This window comes from Protomyctophum parallelum (assembly GCF_964188405.1).
Source record: "Protomyctophum parallelum genome assembly, chromosome: 15".
Classification (NCBI taxonomy): Eukaryota; Metazoa; Chordata; class Actinopteri; order Myctophiformes; family Myctophidae; genus Protomyctophum; species Protomyctophum parallelum.
Window position 1 is genome coordinate 40,296,658 of NC_139710.1, and position 27,934 is coordinate 40,324,591.

A 27,934-nucleotide genomic window follows, 5' to 3' on the forward strand; every position below is an offset into this window, starting at 1 on the left:
TGTACCTACTTTTATTCGGGTAAAGGTCAAAAGTCTTAGGTTAAAAAATGTTCAAAAACGCACAGAGTCCAGACATTTTTAATTTGTGTGAATTTCAGCCTCTGTGGGGGGTATTTATATGCAAATATCATGACCAATGGCATTGAAATGGCATTGCAATGAACATCACTGATGACTTTTAGGTGAAAAAAGAACAGAAAAAAATAATAATTTAGTAATTAAATAAAATAAAGTTGTTGCTAAAAAGCAACGCTGGGTCTTAGAGGGGGCACTTTGACAACTAATAACATCCTATCCTGTGTTGCGTGAGCAGAGTGCAAGTACCGTTTTCTAGTTTTGACATCTTGGTTTTAGACAGTGGGGGAAATGTCTGTGGAGCGAAAAGGAGAAAAAAAGGGCCCCTGATGCCCAAGGGCTGCTGCATGGGCACATGCATGTGCAGGCCTATAGACCGATTCACAGAGGGTTTCCTGGGTGTGGCCATTACTGAGGTGTACCATTAAGTGCAGCAGCACTGATTATCTACACCTGGTCTACAGAGCACCTGCTCCATGTATTACACCTCAGTAATGGCCGCGCCCAGGGCACCCCTCTGTGAATCGGTCTATAGATCCCTCAGTATCCAGCTGCACATGGCCTGGTGCAGGCCTATAGATCCCTGAGCTTTGCGTCTTGTCTGGTGGGAATGATGGTGTTCAAAGCAGAGCTATAATCAACAAAGAGCATTCGGACACACCTATTCTCCCCCCCCCTAGTCATACGTATACTATATACATAATCAGTCAAATAAAATAGCAATTTGTGCCTGATCTGCTGGGACCAGAGTACGTGCTGTGTATATGTATGACTAGCTCTCAATGATGACATAAGAAATATGGTCATTTGTGTAATCTGGTCCCAGCAAACCAGGCACAAATCTGCTGTTTTATTTGCATACGCATCAAATGGCGGGTTGGCTGTCACGGTTTTTGGCGCAAAGTAACCACAGTATACTGCTAATCAACTTACAACTACATACTCTATATAGTATATGTATATGTATACGTATGTCTTATGTCATCATTTAGAGCTAGTCATAAGTATACTATATACATAATCAGTAAAATAAAATAGCAAATTGTGCCTGATTTGCTGGGACCAGAGTACATGGTGTGTATATGTATGACTAGCTCTCAATGATGACGTAAGAAATATGGTCTTATGTAATCTGGTCCCAGCAAACCAGGCACAAATCACAGTTTACAGAATAACTATACTGTATAACATATTTAATTCAGTTTATATACCTTTTTTTCATCACATATCAATGATTTATTTTTCTTTAAAAAACTAAAAAGGGATCCAGAATATATCTACATTGATAAAACTGTATTTCTTATATAGATAGAAACTTGAACCATACTAGGTGTTTATATGCATAAAGTAGGTAGGTAGCAAATAGTTACACCTAATAATTATACATTTCAAACGTTCCTTCACAGAGATACTGAGATTTGACAGTTTACAGCGGTCAAAAGTACTTGCGCGCTCTGCTTGCTCACTAGTTGGCCATTTTTGGCCTACTAGTGTGCAACAAGCAAGTATGCACTCGACAGAGTGCAGTTCTAGTTATAGTTTAGTTTTAGTTAGTTTTGACTTGTTTTTTTCTAATTCAGTTAGTTTTAGTTAGTTTTTAGAGCGGGTTTGCTAGTTTTTATTTTGTTGAAATGCTTAGTTTTAGTTTAGTTATAGTTTAGTTTTAGTTTTTTTTCGTACTTTGGTTTATTTGTCAGGTATAGGATTAAAAAAGATCAATAAGTATTGTGTAATTAAACCTAAAAGATATACCATTTAAAAATATAAACTCTAAAAGTTCAGAAACGTAACTTTGGTCCTTTATTTCTCCACTTTGATGATACCATTTGGTATTGTGTTTTATATCATTTTAATCGTTGATCGTTGTCACCTGTACAACAAGGTATAGTCTGTATAGATTGTAAGAATCGGGCATTCGTGGAATGAGCAACACAGCTAAACATGTGGGTAGCGCCCCCAAAAAATGTGCCAAAATTGCAAATGGTTGGTATACCAACCCTTGCTTTGAGTTGCTTAGTGGATTGGATGATTGCACTCTCCCACAGTAATAAGGAAAAAACAACACTTGGTTCTGTTGGTTGCATGTACAGCACATGCACTCGTACAGCACGCCCAAGCTGATCCCACAAGTGTTCAATTGGGTTGAGGTCTAGACTCACAGCATTTCCACCCCTACATTTTGGAGGTACTCTGTGATACTGGCTCTACGGGGCGAGCGTTGGCATCCTGGAGGATGGCGTTAGGTCCAAGATTCTGAAGATATGGGATCGCCACTGGCTTCAGAATCTCACTGCATTGAGATTGCCTTTAATGATGACAAGTTCTGTCTTGCCCGTGAGAGAGATACTGTTCCATACCAAACCAAGCTGTTGTGGCAAGGGTGAATAAATACCAACCACTTGCCATTTAGGCAAATGTGTGCTTCCCACACATTTAACTGTGTTGCTCATTCCACAAATGCCTGATCCTTATATAATAGGCCTATACCCTTCCGAAGTGCTCCGCATATTTTACTATCATCCTTTTCCACAAGGCACTTCCTTGCGTCTCTCTCCCATATTGGACTGTCTTTCTTCCAACTTTTCCTGGCAGTGTCCGAGCACGAAAATAGCGTTTGTTCACCACCAAGTGTCACTGTTGCACAGCCTAACACACAGACACACACAGGCCAGGGAGGAGGGCTTACAGTACAGTACAGTACAGTACAGTAACTATAATTTCAGTTAGTTTTAGTTAGTTTTGTGAACACACAATACAGTTTCAGTTTAGTTATCGTTTTTAATTTATTTTTAGTTTTTATTTAGTTTCAGTTAACTAAAATGTTTTTTTAATTCTAGTTTTCGTTTTTTAGTTAGTTTTAGTTAACTATTATAACCTTGGTTCTGACGATAATATGCAAAATGCCATGGGTCCAATGTGGCCGGCAGCACAGAGCAAACATAGTCTCTCACAACCAGTCTCTCTAAACATTTGCTCACAGTCGGAGTGAGGGCCACCGGTCTCCAAAATTGTACGGAACGGAAGGGGTGGGGCGTGGTGGGGGCTTTCAGAGTAAAAGCTTCCATATGTTCCCGGCACCCCCGAGCTCCTATTTTTGAAAGAAAACCACGGCGCTCTGTGTTTTTAACGATTGGCCATCACTAATTGGGTCTAACCTGGGCATAGTCCTTAACGACATGGGAGAATCTGATGACTTTTATCTCGGGTTCTTTGACTTTGAAGTCCTGCCACAGATACACCGGGGACAAAACCTTGGAGGGTTTATTGATTTACAGGAATCTGTTGAGGTGGCTCTCATCCTGCCACGCTGCTTCTATTCCCTGCTGGGCGTCCAGATCAAAGTTGTGGCGGCAAGTGGACACCAGATCCTGGACGTAAGGCAGCTCGCCCCCAAATACGGCAGCGCTGTAGTAGTAGTCCCCTTCGTGAGGGGCCATGTAGGCCTTTGAGGCCGGCCTACGTTCATAAGTGAACGCACTGCGCTCGGCGGCGAAATACCCTGGGTGTATCACGGCGACTAGCTGGCAAAGAGTCTCCGTCCCCCACCGAGCGTGGAACTTAGAGTCGACGTCCAAACAGAAGATGTAGTCGGCGCGGCCTTGTAGCTCCGTTGCTATCAAATTATCAATATACGTCATTCTTCCGGCTGATATATCCTGCCAGCGTCCCAACACTGGAACGGACCTGATGAACAGCTCTCGCCCGGCGGCCATCTCCACAGGAGGAACTTCATCGGGCCGGTCCGTGAACACATAGTAAAGGACCTTGGCGGCGCCCTGCGCGAAGAAATGGCGCTCCGCTGTCTCGAGAAAGTCCTTCAGGAAGGTTGTGTACTTTCCTACTGCGAAGACTGTCAAGGCGACAGTGGGGGCACGTGATTTGTGCATGGTGTCTAACAGCACAGGGTCAAACGTGTCGTCCCACACGATGGGGGCTTGCCATGGCGTCACATGTCCGATGTCGGCACGCCGGTCCCCCAAGACACGGGGTTGATGGAAACGCATGTCTGAATCCCGTGGCAGAGAGGCCAGGCCCGGGCCCAGGCACAGTGGTTCCTCAGCCTGGGGGCACGTCGGACCAGTTTGCATTTCAAGGTGTTGAAATGTTAGAAGCATCAGGCCCAGCAGAATTATTGTTGAAAACACGAAGGGCCAGTATCTCTTATGAAACCTCATCTTCCTTCCTTCCTGACAGCAGTAAAGATTGCTAATCCTTCACCCAAGGTCTTAGAGAGAGAGGTTCCTTTATAGAGACAGTGTAAAGCACTGAGGTCACCCTGCCCCAGTAAGGGTGGAGAAGGTTCTTTGTCACTGGAGCGGGGGTGCTGACCAGCTGGTATAATCCGGAGTTGGGTCTTGGCTATATCTTTACCTTTACGGACAAGTTAATAAAACTTAAACTGAAAGGCACTGAGGTCACCGTGTCCCAATATAGAGACAGTGTAAAGCACTGACGTCACCCTGTCCCAGTATAGAGACAGTGTAAAGCACTGAGGTCACCCTGTCCCAGTATAGAGACAGTGTAAAGCACTGAGGTCACCCTGTCCCAGTATAGAGACAGTGTAAAGGCCATTTGTACCGTCGGCCGGTACAAATGGATTCTGCCCTCCCTCTAACATTAGCAGCTGTTGTCGCTTCGAGCTGCGGTCTTGGAGTGGCTGCGGCGCGGCGTTCAGGGACATGCAGAGAGACGCGTTGAGAGCTAGTAGATCTGCTTTTTTTGGGACGCAACCCAGCACTCTTTAGCTAGTGGAGATGCAGGTGTGACATGGATTTGGACTTGGATTTACTCTGGGGGAAGGAGGGGGATTATAGCCAAGGTAAACAAACAGGAGAGGAGATTAGGATGGATATATCGACGAGATGTAGAGTGTGAGAAGATGGAGGAAACGGACGGATAGAGTCTATTGATGAGAGGCAGACATGGAGAGAGAGGAGAGGAGAGGAGAGGAGAGGACTTTGCATAGCATGTTATACTGTACATGTGGACAGATGCCAGGTCATTATTGATTGGCATTCTATAGTGTTTATCCCATTTAGACCTGGCCGGTTTCTAAATCCTGACAGTTTTCTGAAAAACCTATGTTTCTATATCGGTGGTTCTCAAACTATTTCCCGCCAAGGACCCCAAAAATGATAATATAATTGGCCGCCGACACCCCCCCCCCCCCCCCCCATCTGAAAAGATGTTGTTCCAGGGACCTACTGGAACAACATATTTTCAGATGGGTGGTCCGCAGCCAAATACAGAATTCTGGGGGTCCTTACATAAAACAAGAATTCATACTTTATGAATTAATAACCAGCTATATCTCCAGAATTTTGCTATGAAATGTAAATATCTGTGTATCTGTAGGGGCGGCGGTGGCTCAGGGGTAGAGTGCCTGGATGGTAACCTTAAGGTTGCCAGTTCGAACCCGGGCTCCCCCAGAGTTACTGTCGAAGTGTCCTTGAGCAAGACACTGAACCCCTAATTGCTCCCGATGTGCTAGTTGGTGCCTTGCATGGTTTCCGCTGCCATCGGTGTATGAATGGGTGAATGTAATGCACAATCTCTGTAAAGCGCCTTGGATAAAGGCGCTATATAAATGCACCATTTACCATTTACCATTTATCTGTATTTAATGTGTGAGAGAGAGAAAGAGATCCACAGCACAGCATAGGGACATTACATTCTCCTCAGACATATTCATATATCTTGCTAAAGAGTGTATAAAAGAAAGTAGCCTACATTTCCATCTACAAGGCTCAGATATCATGTGAAAAAATACAATTACGTGTATGGCAGCACTTTAAAATGTGCATAGCCTCTATTGTTGGATACACTGCTCTCATGTAATTAATTGCATCATTCCAGCTGTGCACAGGTGGCCTATAGGTCAGGCCAGATCAATTAGGCTGTCACGTAGCGCAAGGTCTGAAATAAGATGACCATCTTCCCTTAAAGGTTTAAACCCTAACATGACTATGTATCATCATGCAAGCTCTTCAGCAAAACCAGATTGAAAACATAGGCATTCTTCAAATCCTCACTCGGAAAAACTGGATTATTTCTTCAAATAGACCGGAGGATCAATCAGGTGGGATACTACTTTATTGGCATGTATAACACTGTTTTGGTACAAATATATGTTCTCATCAGAGCACGACTGTGTATATCTGCGCACCGACTTTATTTAAGAAGCTAGTGTTTTCTGTCATGAGACCTACGGGGCGATGCGCACTCTGGACCACTTGGCTGATGTTGTGGTAGTGTGAATGATACCGTTCCCGGGAGCGGATCACCCAACATGTGGCTCTTGCGTTTGGCATATGTCTAAAGTAAAACAAATAATAATAATGCTGAAGTAGAATCCATAGCAAACTAATCAAACACAACACTGGAGCACAGAACTGACTGACACAGTGAATAGCAGGCAGGCTGACAGTGAAGTAGTATAACGGCAAAGAGACAATGCAATGCAGTGTGTCTGGATTTATTTGAGACAATGTCGCAGAGTTGATGGTCAGTGTCCGTGTGCGCCAGCCATCAAGCACAGCGCCACCTGGAGGATCAAAGTGTGTTATGCAAGTGTACCCGGGTGCACTGTTGAATCTCAGGCAATGTGAATCATGGCCAGTCGGGACCATGCAGGCAACCGTATTCGGAAATGGTTCGAATGAAACAGACTCAGTCCGTCTCAGTGTGAATCCCCTATATCAGATTCATTAGAGAGAGAGAATTCTCTGTCTCTCTCTCCCCATAAGGGTCCATTTGGTTCCTAAATATCTCAAATTGAGCTAGGTACCCCCTGGAACTCCCTCATGTACCCCCAGGGGCCCCCGGACCCCACTTTGGGAACCCATGACGTTTCATAGGCATTCTATGACCAGCTTAGCAGCTGGTAAAAAAAGGTTGAGCACCATGCTGCATTAGAATTATATATATTTTTTAGAATCAGCCTCAGTCCTATATGGATTTAAGAGTGTCTGCTAAATGCCTAAATTGGGGAAAGGAGACATGGGGGAGAGGCCGTGCGTTGTCTATAGCGTGCGTACGTACGTGCGTGCGTGCGTGCGTGCATATGGCGTGATTGCGTGCGTGCGTCTGTCTCTTCATGCCAGCGTTTCTCCACACAGCACAGCTGAACCTGGGCACCCCCCCCTCCCCCTCCTCGTTACCGTGACATCTGGGGGGTCTCGTCATTAATTCATGACAGAACACTGAGCCAATTTAGCGATCATTAGTTGCACGCTGTTTACTTTCCCTCATAAGCCGTCATTAAACTCCCACCCCACTCTTCTCAGGTGTGTGTGTGTGTGTGTGTGTGTGTGTGTGTGTGTGTGTGTGTGTGTGTGTGTGTGTGTGTGTGTGTGTGTGTGTGTGTGTGTGTGTGTGTGTGTGTGTGTGTGTGTGTGTGTGTGTGTGTGTGTGTGTGTGTGTGTGTGTGTGTGTGTGTGTGTAGTGTGTGTGTGTGTGTGTGTGTGTGTGTGTGTGTGTGTGTTGGGGTAATAGCATTCTCACCTAGCAACCTGAACTGAGGAGATGGTTAAAAGATGCAGATAGTTAGACACACACATCAGCATCCACCTAATGATGGTGTTCCGGACCAGGTGAGTATTCTAACGGGTGTTCCCCGACTGTCTGACGGTACCGAAACGCCTCCTTTCACAACCTCAACCATCTTGTTTGGACAGAACACGGGTTACAGCATAAGTTCTGACATGTCAGACCAACACATGTCAGACCAACGCATTTAAGACCAACACATGTCGGACCAACACATGTCGGACCAACGCATGTCGGACCAACACATGTCGACCAACACATGTCGACCAACACATGTCGGACCAACACATGTCGGACCAACACATGTCAGACCAACACATGTCGACCAACACATGTCGGACCAACACATGTCGGACCAACACATGTCGGACCAACACATGTCGGACCAACGCATGTCGGACCAACACATGTCGACCAACACATGTCGGACCAACACATGTCGGACCAACACATGTCGGACCAACACATGTCAGACCAACACATGTCGACCAACACATGTCGGACCAACGCATGTCGGACCAACGCATGTCGGACCAACGCATGTCGGACCAACGCATGTCGGACCAACGCATGTCGGACCAACGCATGTCGGACCAACGCATGTCGGACCAACGCATGTCTGTCGGACCAACACATGTCGACCAACAATGCATGTCGGACTTTTGATGACTTTTGGTGCCGTTCGGATAAGCGTGCATGCTCAACCCCAAAAACTCTGCTTCAAGACCCCCACCGTTCAGCCTCTGAGGAAGAACAGAGGATGCACTGGAGGACCCATCATCATCGTCATCAACGCCAACGTCATCACCATCATCGTCATCAAGATTCACCCAGCAGCCGTGATGAGCAACAACACCACATGATTCAGAGAGAGAGAGAGAGAGAGAGAGAGAGAGAGAGACTTGTGAACAAACACCACTGATCATTCCACAAAAACAGTGTTAATTCTCTTGGCTATAATTTTTATATTTACACATAAGACTGAACCATTTAAGAGAACTGAAATAGGACCGAAACTAAATGGCGTGTTATTCAAAGGACTAAAAGACTAAATCAGAAATTATTTCCAAATGAACACTGGCAAGACTAAGGCTATAAATGACTAAAAGAGTACCACTTTGATATTTAGTCGACTAGACTAAGACTAAGCAATTTCAGAGGAAACTAAATGGTGTGTGAATACCATGCAAAACCCCATCAGCCGCCGCACACACGCACCCACCCACCCACCCACAGATTATGCAAACGATTGCAATAATCCTACAGGGACTGAGTGCAGGGGGGCCAGCTGGGTGGTATAGTGTTGTGGCAGACATTAGGATTTGTCATTTCTAATGCCTGACCCAATGCATCTCATGTCTTGGCCCTGCAGATTTGTCATTTCTAATGCCTGACCCAATGCATCTCATGTCTTGGCCCTGCAGATGTGTACTGAATGATTGAGGGTGACACACACACACACACACACACACACACACACACACACACACGCACACGCACACGCACAAGCGCATACAGACACACATGTCGACACAGGCATGCATCATGCCCTGCTCTCCAGCACGCCTCCACCATCACTGAAGGGGATGGGATGTCTTTGACCCACCTGTGGATTTTTAACTCCTGGAGACAGCCATCTTCTCTCCCAGTGGCCATTTCTCTCTCTCCCCCTCCTGCCGTCCATGGACACACACTGCACGCGCTTCTCCGGGTTGTTGTGAATAAACACGGAATTCCACTTAAACTTTCTAGAAGAGGAAGAAGAGGAAGAAGAAGTCGTACGAAAGAAGATTTAGAAATTTCAAGCCTGAGTGGGAAAGTAACGGAAAGAGTTAACGAGTTGGGGAAAAAGCGACCTTTATAGACGGTAAGCGTTCGGCCATTTTGATTTTTTTTGCTGGCTTTAATTGCCCCCAGCAGCTGCTCCTATACGAGAGCAGTCCACTTTGATACTTTAAAAAAAATAATAAAGTTTTACGGAACGAATCAAACTCAAATGAACACGATGATTGATACGTCAGGGTATCAATGATGGGGTGATAATAGTATTATTAACACATTCAGGGTGGGAAGAATTGTGTGATACTTTAGCTGTTGCTTTAGCTGTTTAGGCTTTTATCGTGAAAATGAGGCACAAATCTTTGAATATTATATTCTTTCACAGCGAACGTTTTAAACTCAAATATTTGCTTCTTGGGGGTCCCTTGGGGTCCCTGGAAACACATATTTTCAGATGGGGGTCGGTGGCCAAATACAGATCATTCTGTGGGTCCTTGACATGAAAAAGGTTGAGCACCACTGATATAGAAACAGAGGTTTTTCTGAAAACCGTCATGATTTAGAAGACATTTGTATAGAATCATGGTCTAAATTGGTTAAGACATTTTTAATAGACCAGATTTGTATAAGTTTGTCTTTCTTTGTACCTGTATGGACAATAAGTCCAACTCAAGTTTGTGTGTGTGTGTGTGTGTGTGTGTGTGTGTGTGTGCTTGCTGTTTTGGTATGAGAGAAGACCACATGATGACATTTGTGTCAAGTCAAGATACAGCATGAAGTGTTGATTTTGACAGTAAATTTGGATTCTTGAAAAGTCACATTTTATTCGACTAAATATGAGATTTTAGTCTACTCAATTTACAGTTGTAAGTCAACTAAAATGTGTTTTGGCGGGCCTTGATGCCGTGCTGCGACGTGTTGTGAGCTTGTAGATCGGCAATTTTCAGCATGCAACCAAGTGTAAAATGACTTATACTGGATCTCTTGTCCACTATTCCCTTGCCAACATTTTAGTCAAGTTTTTATTTGTTGACGAAATTGTCATTATATATTTAGTCTCAGTTTTAGTCATCATAGCTTAGTTTTCATGTAGTTTCCATTTAGTTTTCTTCGGTGGAAAAAAGGTAGTCGACGAACATTTTTCGTCATATAGTTGTAGTCGGGTGCAGTACTTAGTTTAGACAGTTTTTGGTTTAGACTATAATCATTGGTTAGACCAGTCATTAGTCCTACAACTACAATCTATCTCAAACCCTCACCCTAAACCTAACCTCCCACGGGGCAGCACACCTAATCCTAACCTTAACCCATGTCTAACCAATGACTTGACTAGTCTAAACTAAGTATGCACCCTAAACCCTCACCCTAAACCTAACCTCCCACGGGGCAGCACCTAATCCTAACCTTAACCCATGTCTAACCAAGCCTAGTCTTAACTAAGTATGCACCCCAACCTCCCACGGGGCAGCACACCTAAACCTAACCTTAACCCATGTCTAATAACTAGTCTAAACTAAGTATGCACCCCGTTGCAGTCGACAGAATCAGCACTGGATGATAACTGGGGCGACTCCTGACGTACTAAATAAATGATAGTCTCAATGTCTCCCCCACTTTCCTCCGTCTCTCTCTCTCTCTCTCTCTCTCTCTCTCTCTCTCTCTCTCTCCATCTGTTGGCTGTTGGATGTGGAGGGGACCATATGCTGTATGAATCATTGACGTATCCCTCATGTCGTTATAGCTCGCTAACACATGGATTCATCATTATTATCTTCCCAAGGATAAGCACATTTATACAAAGGACGGCTTCATTGGCTCTATATTATATAGGTATAGGAGGACGGCCTTTTATTGTTATTCTTCAGTACATTAGCAGTTTGATTCAAGTGTTGTTTTTGGCAGCACATTTATATTTTAGTTTTAGTCATATAGTCTCATGAATATAGTTTTTATTTAGTTTTAGTCACATTTTAAAGTCACCTGGAATTTTTTAGTGTTAGTCTAGTTTTAGTCGACTATGTCATAAGATTTTAGTCGACTAAATCTATAGCTGAAAATAGCCGGTTTGTGAGCTTGTATATCAGCTATTTTCATGCATGCAAAGTGTGAAATGACTTACTGTATACTACTGGATATCCTGTCCACTAATTTTAGTCTAGTTTGTATCTGTTGACGAAATCGTCAATACATTTAGTCTTAGTTTTAGTCACCATAGCTTAGTTTTCACTTAGTTTCCATTTAGTTTTTGTCAGTGAAAAAAGGTAAATCTTTCGTCCTAGTTTTAGTCGACAAAAACAACACTGTTTGATTCATTTTTTTGAGGGACGCCATGTACAGCTTTTCGTCCAATTTACAATTTAGGCATTTAGCAGACGCTCTTAATCCAGAGCGATTTACATTAAGCAAGAACAAAAAAGCATGGGAATACATCACATAAAAAGCATTTATCATACAATGCAATTATAGTGCTGTCTACATAACATGGTATAAGTCTGTATCAAATGCTATCTAAGTCTACAGAAATGCTATCTAAGGGGTAAGTATGCCAGTACTTTTTGCACTTTTTACTCAAGTACATTTTGGAACATTGGAGCCTGCGACGCATTGTGAGATTGTAGATCTGCTATTTGTTTTATACATTTGAAAAACTGCATAATGAGTACTTTCTATCCGTTGACTTTTTTAAGTACATTTTTTATGCCAATCCCTTTGTGCTTGAAAGCTTTGGTTACTAGTTACTTTGGAGATTTTCATTTTGATTAGAAAACATACATTAACCACTTCAACGCTATGCATTTCGGCAATTTGAAAATAGCCGATTTACAAGCTCACATACATTTTGATTTCCTGACTGTTACCGCTATATTTCCAGCGGAGAGCTGGCGGTATATATATGGCTGCCCGGGGGCGCCGCCCGGTGGTTCTGAAGCTGCACGCACGCCCCCCCCAACGTGCACGCACATGCACGACAATGCGGCGCCGCGCTCAACACCTCAAACAGAGGAGGCAGTGCCGTCTACCTACTGTAGCTGGCAGGCTCCTTTGTTATGCGTTGCAAAACATTTACCTGATGTTCTCACTTAGTATCACTTCTCATCCTCTCAGTTATACACTGTAGGGTGTAGGCTATAAACGGCCACCCATTCTGGGCGGGAACCCCTTTTGGTGTTGTAAGCATTTATGTTATTATTTAGCTATTGAAAAATAGCAGATCTACAAGCTCATAGCGTGTCTGTTATTTTTGAAAAATGTGGCGCAAATCTTTGAATTCCCTGGAACAACATATTTTCAGATGGGGGGGGGGGGGGGGGCAATTACATATATTTTTTGGGGGTCCTTGACATGAAAATGTTTGAAAACCACTGACATAGAAACATGGGGTCTTTCAGAAAACTATTGGGACTTAGAAGGTATTTGTAGAATCGTTACCAGGTCAAAATGGGTTAACCCACCGTGCGTCGTCGTCCCCCCCCCCCCCCCCCCCATCTGAAAATATGTTGTTCCAGGGAATTCAAAGATTTGCGCCACATTTACCAGGTAAAAATGGGTTAACCCACCGTGCGTCCAGACTCCAGAGGAAACATTGTTTCGTGCCTAAACCTGTGCGTCTTTCTGTCGACTCTCAGGACCCCCAAAATATATATGGAATTGGCCGCGGATCCCCATCTGAAAATATGTTGTTCCAGCCCCCCCCCCCCCCCCCCCAGAAGAAAAGATTTGAGTTAAAAACGTTCGCTCTGAAAAGAAAGAATATATATTCAAAGATTTGCGCCACATTATCACGATTTTTCAAAAATAGCAGACCTACAAGCTCGTATGAACTTGTAGATCTGCTATTTTTCAATAGCTAAAGTGTGACATAACGTTAAAAGAACTAAAGGGGTTCCCGCCCAGAATGGGTTAAGTAATAAGTAAACAGTAATTGTCCGTGGCGTATATAGTGCACTGTGCAGGAGCGTAGTGTCGCTCCTCTCGTACAATATGGAACAGAGAGATCATACAGTTCCACCTCACTGGATAAGACCATCATTACTTTCACACAATAATGACCTGCAAACCTTTTCATGATGGAGGGAGGGAGGGAGGGAGGGAGGGAGGGAGGGTGGGGGTGTGTGTGTGTGTGTGTGTGTGTGTGTGTGTGGGGGTGTGTGTGTGTGTGTGTGTGTGTGTGTGTGTGTGTGTGTGTGTGTGTGTGTGTGTGTGTGTGTGTGTGTGTGTGTGTGTGTGTGTGTGTGTGTGTGTGTGTGTGTGTGTGTGTGTGTGTGTGTGACATAATATTAGTCTGTCTGTCTCGATTCAATTTCAAAATGCTCTATTGTCATGACAACAATATGTCTTAAATTTCCAAAGGATATAACATGAAACTAATTATAATTAACATTGCATATACAGGCACAGTAATTAAGTGACTAACGGACATCCTAACAATTTGTGACCAGTGCCAGTGGTTTAATATACAAGGGGGCCATGGTCATCTTTCAGTTCTTTACATATTATGAAACTGCACACTGTAACCTTTCATATGATGTATTGCTCATTGAAATTGGGGGGGAAATGAAGAAGATATGACCATTTGAAACTTGTTGAACTGGAAACCCCAAAGTACAGAATTTGCCCTTCTAATATTTCAGCAGTGATCTGTGACTTTAGGGGGCGCTGTTTTCCCTTAATTCCTCCATTATTCAACCAGCAGTGTTTCAACCTGTTACTAAAAATGTATTTGACAAAAATAAAGTGTAGTTGATTATTTGGGCTTGTTTTTAAAGTGTAGTTGATTATGGAGAGTTGGTAACCAAGTGGACCCTTATTAGATCAGGCCTATGTAAATGTTCCAGATGAGTAGCCTACAAATAATTATTTTGGGCTTGTTTTCATTCACCGGGTTGTTTATTTCTCAGAACCTGGCAACCCCGCGATAGCTTTTTAGCTACGTCTAGCATTATATTGATATCAATCCTGTAGCTAGAACAAGTACATATCGCGCTATATTACATATCGATGTGATCTGCGTTATTATGACCTTAATTTTCATGGCAGGTACATTCCAAAGTAACTAATAATAGCCACGTTATGGTGACATAATGTTACAATGTTTACATTGTCTTCTTCTTCTGCTATTGGAAACAGGAAGCATGTTCCATTGTTCTGATTCACCAGTGCCCCCATCTGGAACATTAGCTTTAGGCGGACCGAAAATAAACACACTTTTTACAAAATACGATGGTTAATACTTCTTTCTCTGCTATTTCTGTTAGCCAGTTAGTAAAAGACTAGTATTATCTTCAAAAATGATTGTGTACAAAAAAGTGGATTTTAGCGGAATTTGCATACTTTGAAAGGAAAGCTGATTTTCTGATTGGCATTGGTTAGCAATGCTTAACCCAATTGTTAAAACATTAGACATAGTGACTTGTTTAAGCAATTGCAACGACTTAATGACACTAAAACGACTTTCTGATGGAATAAAAACATTCTTTAACATTCCAACTATGTTAATGTGGCTAAAAACGAAAACCACCAAAAAAAAAGAAATTAATTGTATTTTCATCTATAACTGTATATCAACTGTGCCGACTTGTGGTTGAAATCACTGGCCTGGGACACATTTATTAATGAACCAGTAAGACGCCCTGAGGGCGAGAAGCGCCCACGCATCCGCCTGGGTGACAGCAGACTGCTGGGCGAGTGCTGGCGCTTTGGCATGGGAGGGTCAGATCAACATATGGAATGAATTCTGTACTGGCCATATATGGAGAGTGTCTGGAGTGTACAGGGTTTGATGACGTTCAACATCTGGAATGTCACAACTTAAAGGACGGGTGGGGAAGGATCAACATATGGAGTGTCAGAACAGGTCAGCTCCATATATGGAGATCCATGGGTTTGAGGTCAGGTTTACAGTTGCTGGCCGGCTCCATATGGTATGCAGATCTAGGTGATGATGATGCAGTCTTCTCCATGTATGGTTATTAGTGACACTTCCCATAGACAGCCCATTCATCCAAACAGAAAAGTCCTCTCTAATTATATTAAACGTCGAAATCAACAACATTGCAGCTGTAGGGAAAGCTTGGATTATCCTCATTCAATCTGTAAAGTGTTTGTTTCATAAAAATCACACTCATGTGAACTGAGTGGTGCAAATCCCCTCTCTCTCTTTTTCTATGTGTTGGAGTTTGGAAGCGCTCGTTGACTATCACTCAATGGCCCATGCGTACCACCTGTTTTGAATGTGTATACATAATGCAGGAGGCAGCAGGGGGTTGCTTTCCTGATAACGAGCGCTTCCATACTCAGATACTTAGAAAATAATCATCTGCAAGGAATTTCTTGACAGGAAGTAGCTCATAAAATGTCTACGGTGGATTTTCATTAAACAAAAACTTTACAGATTGAAAGAAGATAATTCAAGCTTTCCCTACAGCTGCAATGTTGGTGATTTTGACGTTGTTTAATATAATTAGAGAGGACTTTTCAGTCTGGATGAATGGGCTGTCTATGGGAAGTGTCACCTACGTAGGTATGACCTTGCTGGCAAGATGGCAGTCTGAATATGGAGAATGAAAACAAGTGAGATGAAATCCATGAGACAAAGATTACAGTGATATAGTGAGCAGTTATAGTGACTCTGTTTAGACAGATTGCTTTCTTGGCTCCTGTCGTCCCTCATCACGTATTGGGCTGCCAAAACGGTGCATTTAAGGGCTATATCTTGCGCCACCCCTTATCCCTAAACTAATTTGCTATTTCTTTACTATTTAAAAAAACTATTTACTATTTAAAATAGTTCAAATAGCCGACCTACAAGCTCACAACGTCTGGATGTAGATCGGCTAGTTGAACTATTTTAAAAGGTTTTTTTTAATAGTAAATTACCGTCAGGGAATGTTCCCTTTTTAATCAATGAAGGGTGGCTCCACTGCCCACGATGCGATGCACTGCATTGCGCTGCGTTTGGTGACTGCTTTAAAATGGCCCCGGTTCGTTTGACCCACGTCACACGCGTCCAGTGAAGCCCCGCCGTGAGACAGACGGCCAATCTACACCAGGCTTTTCTCGTGCCTTTACTCTAAACGCGCGGACCGTGCGACGTGCGTGCGTAAGCCAAATGCCCTGGCTACATCGATCTGTCAGACACGCGGCAGATTTGTGCGGGACCTTCCGGGAGGATATATAGATACCCACGCATGGGGGCATACGCACGTATTTTTTTTTAGAACCAATCCTATTTTTAGAGCATGCGTAGGATGGCCCGCGGTATCCGTGCGTCTGGTGTAGCTGGTATCATTGACATATATTGGTCCTATCCAAACGCACTGTACGCGCGCAGTAAACGCATACGCACGCGCGCAAAATTGCCTGGTGTAGCTTGGCCGTGACGGCCAAGCTACACCAGGCGTACCTACCACGCGTATCTATATATCCTCCCGGAAGGTCCCGCACAAACCTGCCGCGCGTCTGACAGATCGATGTAGCCGCGGGGCATTTGGCTTACGCACGCACGGTCCGCGCGTTTACAGTAAACGCACGAGAAAAGCCTGGTGTAGCTTGGCCGTGACAGAGTCCCTCGTTAATGTTTGTTCACTAGTATGCCAGTGAAAATTGCACGCATACACACGCACGCACGCACGCTGCATTATCTGGCCTTTGACGGCCAAGCTACTGTACACCAGGCAATTTTGTGCGCGTGCGTATGCGTTTACTGCGCGTGTACAGTGCGTTTGGATAGAACCAATTATGTCAATGATACCAGCTACACCAGACGCACGGATACCGCGGGCCATCCTACGCGTGCTCTAAAAATAGGATCGGTTAAAAAAAAATTACGTGCGTATCCATATATCCTCCCGGAAGGTCCCACACAAACCTGCCGCGCGTCTGACAGATCGATGTAGCCCGGGCATTTGGCTTACGCACGCACGGTCCGTGCGTTTAGTAAACGCACGAGAAAAGCCTGGTGTAGCTTGGCCGTTAGTTGTGTGCCCATGCTGTGACTGTGGCTGCATCTTATGGGTTCAATGGAGGCTGTGCTAACAGAAGTGGTGACACTTCTCTCCAGGAAGGCTGGCCTGCGTGTCTGTTGCTCGTTAGCCTTCACCCACCCACCCCGTTTTACCCTTTTTATCTCCTATGATGATTTCATGTTTTTGGCTATATATATATAGAAGAGTATATTTGTATGTCTCTAGATTGTTATGATGAATTGAACATGGTGGGCCCTATATTGTAAACAAGTGTAAATATTTATGGTGTCGTCCACAGTTAACTGTTTTGTATTGAGTTGTGCTTGAAATGTACTGTAATTCTCCAATTTGTTAATAAATTCATCAATCAATCAAACCGCGGACGTCTGGCTTAGTTAGAACCACTTCATTAGAAAAGCGTGTGACACATAAATGTGTTTCTTCACACATATACTATTCTTTTCTTTTTTAAGATGAGTTTTTTGCCTTTTTGCCTTTGTTCATAGTTACGGTGAAGATGGACAGGAGAGAGAGAAGGAAAGGTCAATATGAACGGGACTCGAACACGCGACACGCTGTCAGGCCAAAGCCTATTATGTGGCATGATGTGCCTGGACCGCTAGGCCAGCGGGCGCCAAGTATCCCTATTCTGAGGGGAACATGAAATCGGCTATTTTTGGCGAAGCGGTTCAGTGTTTCTTCTTTTTCGGTGTTTTTTCGATGCTTCACACGACACTGATGACAGTGCTGTCAAACGAGTCTAGGAACAAATTGGCCTGCGACGCAATCATATAGTCTTAGTGGGGGGGTTCCGGCTCCATCTCTCTCAGCTAAGGGGTTCCGGCTCCATCTCTCTCAGCTAAGGGGTTCCGGCTCCATCTCTCTCAGCTAAGGGGTTCCGGCTTCATCTCTCTCAGCTAAGGGGTCCCTGCTCCATCTCTCTAAGCTAAGGGGTCCCTGCTCCATCTCTCTCAGCTAAGGGGTCCCTGCTCCATCTCTCTCAGCTAAGGGGTCCCTGCTCCATCTCTCTCAGCTAAGGGGTCCCTGCTCCATCTCTCTCAGCTAAGGGGTCCCTGCTCCATCTCTCTCAGCTAAGGGGTCCCTGCTCCATCTCTCTCAGCTAAGGGGTCCCTGCTCCATCTCTCTCAGCTAAGGGGTCCCTGCTCCATCTCTCTCAGCTAAGGGGTCCCTGCTCCATCTCTCTCAGCTAAGGGGTCCTGGCTCCATCTTTCTCAGCTAAGGGGTCCCGGCTCCATCTTTCTCATTTAAGGGGTCCCGGCTTCATCTCTCTCATTTAAGGGGTCCCGGCTTCATCTCTCTCAGCTAAGGGGTCCCGGCTTCATCTCTCTCAGCTAAGGGGTCCCGGCTCCATCTCTCTCAGCTAAGGGGTCCCGGCTTCATCTCTCTCAGCTAAGGGATCCCGGCTTCATCTCTCTCAGCTAAGGGGTTCCGGCTTCATCTCTCTCAGCTAAGGGGTCCCGGCTTCATCTCTCTCTCAGCTAAGGGGACCCGGCTTCATCTCTCTCAGCTAAGGGGTCCCTGCTTCATCTCTCTCAGCTAAGGGGTCCCGGCTTCATCTCTCTCAGCTAAGGGGTCCGTGGCCCGTTGAAGACCCCCTCCTGACTCAAAGGGATAATTCAAAATGTACTTGAGTAAAAATACAAAAGTATTGGCATAAGTCTCATTTCAGATATTTAAAAAAATCATTTGAAAATAGCAGATCTACAAGCTCACAATGTGGCACATCACGACACATTGTGATCTTGTAGATCTGCTATTTTCAAATGGCCGAAATGTATATAAATCTACAAAGTTTTACTTTATACGTTTTATAAAGTAACTAAAGTTTTGGTTTAAAAGTAGCCTACAATATTTGCCTCTGAGATGTAGTGGATATATTGTAGTACTTCACCACTTTTCAACCCATCTTCATATAATTGGTCCTCACTAATGATCATGATAAAATAGCACCATTTATTTCAGCTCAGAAACCCGTCCACCAGTGACATCATTGATGGGGAATCCAAGCTGATTGGACACTGCAGGCTTTCTAGTCCTGGAAAGTTGCAACACGAAAACAGACTATGGGTCACAGACTGAGTAGAAAAAAATGGTGCCACTTTGTCATGATTATTATCAGTGAGGACCAATTATATGAAGATAGGTCAGTAAAGTAAATGTTACTTTCCACCACTGGTGTCTATATCAGGTGTGCCCCGTGTGCCAACCAATGGATGGCATAGGTGGCATGCGCACATTGTCTGCTGATGGATGCCACCTGTGAATTATTGATGCGATGTGTGCCTACTTAAAAATGCATCCTCAACCTTTCCACGCACGCACACACGCGCACACGTACGCACATGGCATGAAATATATATTACCACAGGTAGATCTTCTGAGCAAGCAATTGGTTGAAATAGGCTATATCCAGCCGTGCTGAAATGGGCATGACACCTAGCCGTTAATAGAAGACTTGAGAACAAATTAATCACATTAGAAGTACCATCAGTTGATGCTGATTAGTGATTAGACAGAGTTTTGTCAGAGCAGCAGCATTATTGGCTTAGGAATGGAACAAAAGGTGAACGGTATACGCTCCTGTCATCAGTTAGCAGTGCCACATGACGCCTATGGACGCCTATCCCGTGACGCCCTCGTTGCCATGGGCGCCTTTTTTATTCAATTTTTTATTTTTTTATCCAGATTTCGAAAATTCCTCTAATCTGGTGCTCAGGTGATGATATTCACATTACATGCACCATTTTATTACAAATTCTTTATTTTATTTATAATGGACTTCGGTGGCAACGAGGGCCAAAACTGGTATCCACCTGTGGCACTGAGATGAGTGGTGGCCAAATATTTTCTGAGGTGGTACTTCAGTGAAATGTTGGGGACCAATGCCTTAATTTATACTTCTGTAGAACGACGGTCAGACAAATTAAAAAAATATATATATTTTGGTCTAAACTCTAAATGTTCTGTTACTACTCTTTCTTCTATAGTTTCCGTTACCTCGTAGGTAATCTGAGTTCCCAGAAGTTACATTTTTCGCCACTTGGGGGGGCTAAATGTCATTGCAGCCCTCACTTTTGTCTTCAATATTTGTGTTTACACAAACACGGAAAGATGGGCACCCCTCAAATAATTACAAAAAATGAACATTGCTCTGAGGTCTGCTGTCTAGCTGTTGCTGGTCGCTACATATATTATAGCAAGTGGATGGTGACCCACAGGTGGCCCACAGGCTCTGGAATAGCATGCCCCTCCCCATCAGATCTGCCCAGGGGGTTTTAAATCCCTACTTAAAACCCATCTGTTCTTCTCTCTGGATTTTAATTGACACTTGAGCTGTACAGATGTGCCATTTGAGAAAACCACATCTCCTGTCATTGTCAATTCAGTAGATTGTTTCAGAGCATTGTCAGTAGATTGTTTCAGAGCATTGTCAGTAGATTGTTTCAGAGCATTGTCAGTAGATTGTTTCAGAGCATTGTCAGTAGATTGTTTCAGAGCATTGTCAGTAGATTGTTTCAGAGCATTGTCAGTAGATTGTTTCAGTGCATTGTCAGTAGATTGTTTCAGATAATTGCCAGTAGATTGTTTCAGAGCATTGTCAGTAGATTGTTATTATTTCCACACAACAGCTCTAAGGTATGTTAATGACATAATAAAATGTTGAAAAGTAAAAAAAAATCTGAACTATCCCTTTAAGCATCTGTTTTTGGTGGGAAGGAATTTGGGCCCTTGTCTCATCAGAGCAACCAACGTAATGCTAAACAGCACCTGGCTGAGTATCCCTTTTCTAGTCTCTGGAGAACCAATTCAATTATGTTTCCTCAGAACACCACCTCTATCCCACACGGCGGGTAAATCTTACTAAGATTAGATTTGGAGTAATAACCACGTACAGCACTTTGGTTGTTAAATGTCCTTTATAAATATTTGAGTTGATAGATGTGCCGTGTGGTATCGCAATTCCTTAGTCCTTACTAACGAACAGGCAGAAACCTCGCATTTTCTTATGTTTTTGTTTTTGTTTTTTTAAGCTCTTTTCAAGCTATTTTCACCATTTAACCCATTTATGGACGGGAACCCCTTTTGGTCTTTTAAGCATTGTTATACTTTAGCTATTGAAAAACAGCAGATCTACAAGCTCGTAGCGCGGCACCGAGTGCCGTGCTACGAGCTGCTATTTTAGAAAAATCATGAAAATATGGTGCAAATCTTTTAATGCATATTCTTTCAGAGCGAACATTTTTTACTCAAATCTTTGCTTCTGGGGGGGGGGGGGGGGTCCCTGGAACAACATATTTTCAGATGGGGGTCGGTGGCCAATTACATATATTTGTGGGTGTCCTTTTGACATGAAAATGTTTGAGAACTACTGACATAGAAAGATGGGTTTTTCAGAAAACTGTTAGAAAGACTAGTCTAAAATGTTTTTTTTTTTTTAATAATAATAAAAAGATTGACATACAAGGTTTTTCCACCTGCCAACGGCAACTCATTTTTCCGTTGGAAGTGCTCAATGTGAGGTGGAATTCATTGGCTGAATTGAGGCGATCATTTCACTGAGGAGGACAGTCAGTCTGAGGAGCCAGGCGCTCCTAGCACTGAAATTAACCCATTTAGGCCTGACGTCGAAATTTAAAAAGAAATCTTCTAAATCATGAAATGTTGTTTCTATATCAGTGGTTCTCAATATTTCATGTCAAGGACCCCAAAAATTATCTGTATTTGGCCGCCGACCCCATCTGAAGAATATGTTGTTCCAGGGACCCCCCCCAGAAGCAAAGATTTGTGTTAAAAACGTTCTGAAAGAATATATAATATTCAAAGATTTGCACTAGATTTTCACGATAAAAAAAAAGCAGACCTACAAGCTCGTAGCGCGGCACTCGGTGCTGCGCTATGAGCTTGTAGATCTACTATTTTTCAACAGCTGAAAGCATAGCATGATGCTTAGAACACCAAAAGGGGTTCCCGGCGTTCAGAACGGGTTAAATTAAACATTCAGCGCGGCGCTCAATTATGGACTGAGTGTCAGAAATGAAGAAAGCACACTAGGGGACAGAAAGTGAGTGAAGAATGAAAGTGGGTATTAGGGACGAAAGTAAAATGTGGATGGAGAGAGAAACGAGGCACATGTGTGTCTATAATAAGACGGCTTGGAACACCATGTAGACAGAGGTTACGTGGTGTTGTTTTTGGCAGCAAGTTTTAGTTTTCGTCATGGTCTCTTGAATAGTTTTCGTTTGGTTTTAGTCACATTTAGATTTTAGTCACCTGGAGTGTTTTAGTCTAGTTTTAGTCGACTAAATGTCATAAGATTTTAGTCGACTAAATGTCATAAGATTTTAGTCGACTAAATCTACAGTTTATTTAGCCGACTAAAATGTGTTTTGGCGGGGCTTGATGCCGTAGTCATGACTGTTATTACACTTGCTGAAAATAGCCAAACTACAAGCTCACAATTTTACATTCAACCAAGTGTAAAATGAATTATACTGGATCTCTTGTCCACTAGTCCGTTCCTAACATTTTAGTCTAGTATTTATTCGTCAACTAAATTCTCAATATATTTAGTCTTAGTTTTAGTCATCGTAGCTTAGTTTTCACTTAGTTTCCATTTCGTTTTCAGAGACTATTATCTAGATTGTTTGTGCAGTGAAGCTATATGTATACAGTGCTGCTTTTTTTTCCAGGGAGAAAAATAAAGTCTGGGAACGAGTCCACTTCAATTCGGCATAGAGTAGCTCAGTAGCTCAAACGTCGATCACTCTCTGCTGATTTCTGATCGTCTGCACCTTTGTTAAATTGACACACACAAGTGCTACGGACTAAAATGGAGTCTGAAGAGGTGGGCGTGCAGACTACGACGGATTGGGTGAGTCTGCAGTTATGATTGCAATGGAAAGTTCATTCCATATACGGTAGTTTTGGAGCCAGAGAGGAGACGAGTCTGGGACGTGCTGAGCGTTGTCCTGGCTGTTTTACTGAAGGTTCTGCCAGACTCCCTGTGTTGGCTTATCTGAGCCCCATATCTTCACACTTTAAAGATATGGGGGTGCCATTCCTTTGGTTGCTTTGAAGGCACTAGAATGGCACTAGGTGTCACATGGACGGACCGCATCAGAAATGTGGACCTCTATGGGGACCTACCACGGGTCACGGACAAAGTCAGAGAGAAGGATGAGGCTGGCAGGGTAGTGCGTCAGGCACCCATGAACTAGATGCAAGTAAATTGACTCTATGGGAGCCAACCCAGGGCAAAGCCAGGAGGGGAATGAAGCGTACCACCTATGTAGACGTACTGCGGCGTGACAGCTTGGCTAACAACACTGCAGAGCTCAAGAACCTGATGTTGGATAGGAATTTGTGGAGGGCAGCGATCCAGGAATCCCGAGTTGGTGTTGGCTAGACCTCACTCTCGCAGTAACCAACTAGCAGAGTTTCGTACTCTGTGCGGGCAGCAACATTGAGCCAATGTATAGGGTCAAGGAGTGGAGAAGGGGGGGAGACATGTTGACTGGTTGAAGACCAAGTGAGCTGCGGCATTTAAGTGTGCTTGCCGGTATAGGCCAGTTAAGGAGGAAGTTACAATAGTCAAGTTTTGATTTGACTGATGTCTGGATAAGGAGCTGGGCTATAAGTCTCCTGGGTGAGGAAGGGTCTGATTCTTTGAATGTTGTAATGTTTAGAGTGTAAACCTACAGGATGGGAGTGGCCGCTGTAATGTGTGCTTTGAATGAGAGCAGACGGTCCAGGACAACAACAAACAAGGTTCTGAATATGATCGTGGTAATGCAGAAGGGAGTTCCAACCGCGCCTCTAGCCTATTGACCATTTGCAGACCGCGGCCATGTTTCCATCAGAGTTTGGAAGCACTCGTTTTCAGTAAAGCAATGTCCTGCTGCCTCATGCATTATGTGCTAATTCAAAACAGGTGGTATGCAGGGCAGTGATATCTGTCGAGCACTTCCAAACTCCAGCACTGGGCGCCTTCCTGGGGGTCTGTATGTTCCGGGGACCCCCAGGGACCCCCACACGGTAACTCTGTCATTTCTCGACTCTGTCGTTTCAGACGCAGGGCAGCTCACCGGAACCGTGCCGGCACCCTGGGCACGCTCCTGTGGGTCTGGAAGTTCTGGGGATCCCCAGAAGTGTTTTTATTGTGTGTGTTTATTGGATTAGGAGTTTAGTACACCGCAGAGAATCTCCCTGTGGAATCACAACCTATTCATCTAACTGGCATATATAGATAATCTAATAAGTGTGACCCCCAGGGTTCAGTGAGGGAGATCCAGGGGGTCCCCAGATAAATGGCTAAATAGAACCAAATGGACCCTAACGGTTCCATTTGGTTCCATTTGTACACTCTCAGAGTTAAATTAACATTGGTTTTACAATATAAATTGGGGTCGCGGAGATAGAAAGGCCATTAAATGGGGGTCCGAGGCCTAATGAATGTCAAATGTCAAACTGCAACTGAAATTGGAATCACTGCTAGAACGGTGAAAATCTTCTCTTGGTTAAATACCAAATTCAATGATCATTACGTTCCAGTAATGAAGTCAAAGATATAATCAATGATTTAGAAAACAAAACAATGTTCAAGAAGTACAAGTGCAAATAGTAGATCTGTGAGCTTGTAGATCTGCTATTTTCAGTAGTTTGTCGACTAATTCAACTGTAGATTTAGGCACCTATAGAATCAACTTTAGTCAACTAAATCTAGACTAAAGGTAAATATTAATGTCAGCGGGGCACGGTGGCACAGTCGGTAGTGCTGTCGCCTCACAGCTAGAAGTGTCCTGGGTTCGATTCCCGCTGCAGGGGATGCTGTGCCCATACCTTGAGGCAGGGTTGGCAAAAACCCTGTCCCCTCACAAATTACATGCAGTAATCCTGGTCTCTAAACTGCCTCCCCCTGGCCAGCCGGGGAGCCTGATGGAGGGGAAAGGAACTGGTCATAATAACGTGTTCCTTCCACGCGCTACGTCGGGCCGGGGAAACTCCCCCCTTTCAGGTGAAAAGAAGCAGCTTCAATTCAATTAGCTTGAACTCCTCATGCATATAAGGAAGCATGAGGTCTGTCCACTGACCCCCCCCCCCCCCCCACCCGAGGGGTTGCAGAATTGAATTCAAATATGACTAAAGCTTTTTGTACTGTCCAATTCAACAGTGTTGTGGAGGCGAGGAGAGGACCTCTGTAATCACATCAAGCGGGCCATAGAATTCAATAAGTGCCACGGTAGAGAGGGGCTGTATGGAGGAAATAGATATGTGGCATCCTCACAAGGATTCACCTCGTATAATGTCTGTATGTGAGTGAAAGTGCACAGGATTATTATTATTTTTTTTTTCTTCTTTAACATTCTACGCCTTAAAGGAGCATTCAGTGATTTGGGTGATTTGGGGAAAAAACCCGGTCCGCCCATAGAAATATGGACAAAGCGTTCCCCGGGTCTAACATGAACGTAAAATGAAGCCTGTCAGTCCTTGAATTGTAAGTCGCCATCTTTCTAGATCTGTTTGGGCCCAGCTGGCCCATTGGCTGGCCAAGACAACGAGGCGGAACTTCCCCCCCTTCTTCTTAGTTGGGTTTTATTTTGACTCGAGTGGGAGGGGAATCCCGATCATAGACTGTAACGGTAGCCACGCCCCTCAGAACATGCACGACTTTATGGTCATTTTTTTTATAAATGGGACCATAATTTTCCCAAAAGAATATTATGACATTAGAAATGAGACTTTAAACTAGTGACTGGAAGCAAAAAGTATTCATGACCATGTTTATTAAGGTAATACAGTCTAGGTGAAGTTGGGCCCAAATACATGGACTTCTATGGGGCTATGGGGTTTTTTTGGGCCCAATGACAGCGCCACAACAGGCCATTACCGGTATATGAACTTTCAGGAAATCCCGATTTCCTTGTGGCTTCACAAAATATCTGTCTGACTGCCCCCCTGGGTCCGCCCTGGTAGCAAGATGTGCACATGCACGCACTCTACAGTGGGGGGACATGCAACAGGCCAACAGCACAGAGAGAGAGAGAGAGAGAGAGAGAAAATCTAAAATGACAGATTTCTACAATGACATTTCTGTGAACTTTGTTCAGGAGGGGGAAGGGGGGGGGGGGGGGTTCCTGCTCCTCACAACTAAGGGAAAAACTGAAAAACCGTTGGAGGACCCTGTAGTTTTAGTGAGGGAGAGAAAAATTGCTCATTGGTGCAGTGCAAATGTATGTATGTACTGTACGTATGCAAACGTATAGCATGTTATGTAGACAGCACTATAATTGCATTGTATATAGTCATAGCACGCCATAGTACATATGTATAGCATAGTAGTATATATGTATAGTTTATATGTATAGTTTCATTATATAGATATTCCACTGTTACTTTCTTAGCTTACACATGTTTCATGATAAATGCTTTTATGTGATGTATTCCCATGCTTTTTGTTATTGCTTAATCTAAGTCGCTCTGGATTAAGAGCGTCTGCTAAATGCCTAAATTGTAAATTGCAAATTGCAAACATACAGGCCTGTATTAGATGTGAGCAGCTGATTCAGTCTTACTGGTATGCAGACTGCATGCAAATAGCGGGTTGTGCTTTTACACAGATTAACTGTTGTATATATTCCTCATCTCTCTCTCTCTCTCTCTCTCTCTCTCTCTCTATTTCAATTTCAAAATGCTTTATTGGCATAATAAAATAATATGTTCTACATTGCCAAAGCATACATACAACAAAACAAATGGCAACATTGCACACACAGAGACAACAGACAAAAGTCCCAACAATAATGAACGACAAAGCAATACAGTAACAATGAAAAGAAATTAACAAACAGACAGACAAACATAACAGCAACTTAATGACCCTGTTCAGCCAGATATACCTGGCTCTATAATGTCCACTGGCTGTCCCTCAGTTGATGACAACTCCACACGTATTTTGCTGCCAAAAATGTGCATTTGGACTGTTCTCCCAGAGACATCAGAAGAATGATTCCCTGATGTCTTTATATTTGTCACATTGTAACAGAAAGTGTAGCTCTGTCTGTCTATCTGTCTTCTCTAGGCAGCCACTTCTGTCTGTGTCTGCCTGTTTCTACTGCCAGGAGGTGGTCTGTACTGAGTCTGTACATAGTTGTCTGTACATCTTCCTCAGTTTTGGATCAGTAACAGTGGTCAGGTAATTTGTCACTGTGTATTCACTGTGTACTCTCTCTCTCTCTCTCTCTCTCTCTCTCTCTCTCTCTCTCTCTCTCTCTCTCTCTCTCTCTCTCTCTCTCTTCCTCTCTCTTTCTCTCTCCCCCCTCTTCCTCTCTCTTTCTCTCTCCCTCCCTCCCATCTCTCTCTCCCTATCTCTCTCTCCCTCCCTCCCACAGGAGAACATGACGAGAAGATCCCATAACAGGCGAGCTCTGACCCCGCTGTGCGTGGAGATTAAGGTAGGGTGAACCTCATTTCACACACGGCGCTTCCTGGTACACCGTATACAGCTAGGCTGGTGCCGCGCCGCGCTATAGCAAACTCATGCTGGATGG

At 43.8% G+C, this 27,934-nt stretch overlaps 1 pseudogene across 1 annotated transcript; it reads right to left on the bottom strand.

Annotated features, from left to right (window-relative positions):
• Positions 1 to 3,215: 3,215 nt before the first annotated feature.
• Positions 3,216 to 4,163, bottom strand: LOC310871856 (globoside alpha-1,3-N-acetylgalactosaminyltransferase 1-like; annotated as a pseudogene). The gene has a single exon. The product of its transcript is annotated as a globoside alpha-1,3-N-acetylgalactosaminyltransferase 1-like (transcript).
• Between the last annotated feature and the right edge of the window lie 23,771 nt (positions 4,164 to 27,934).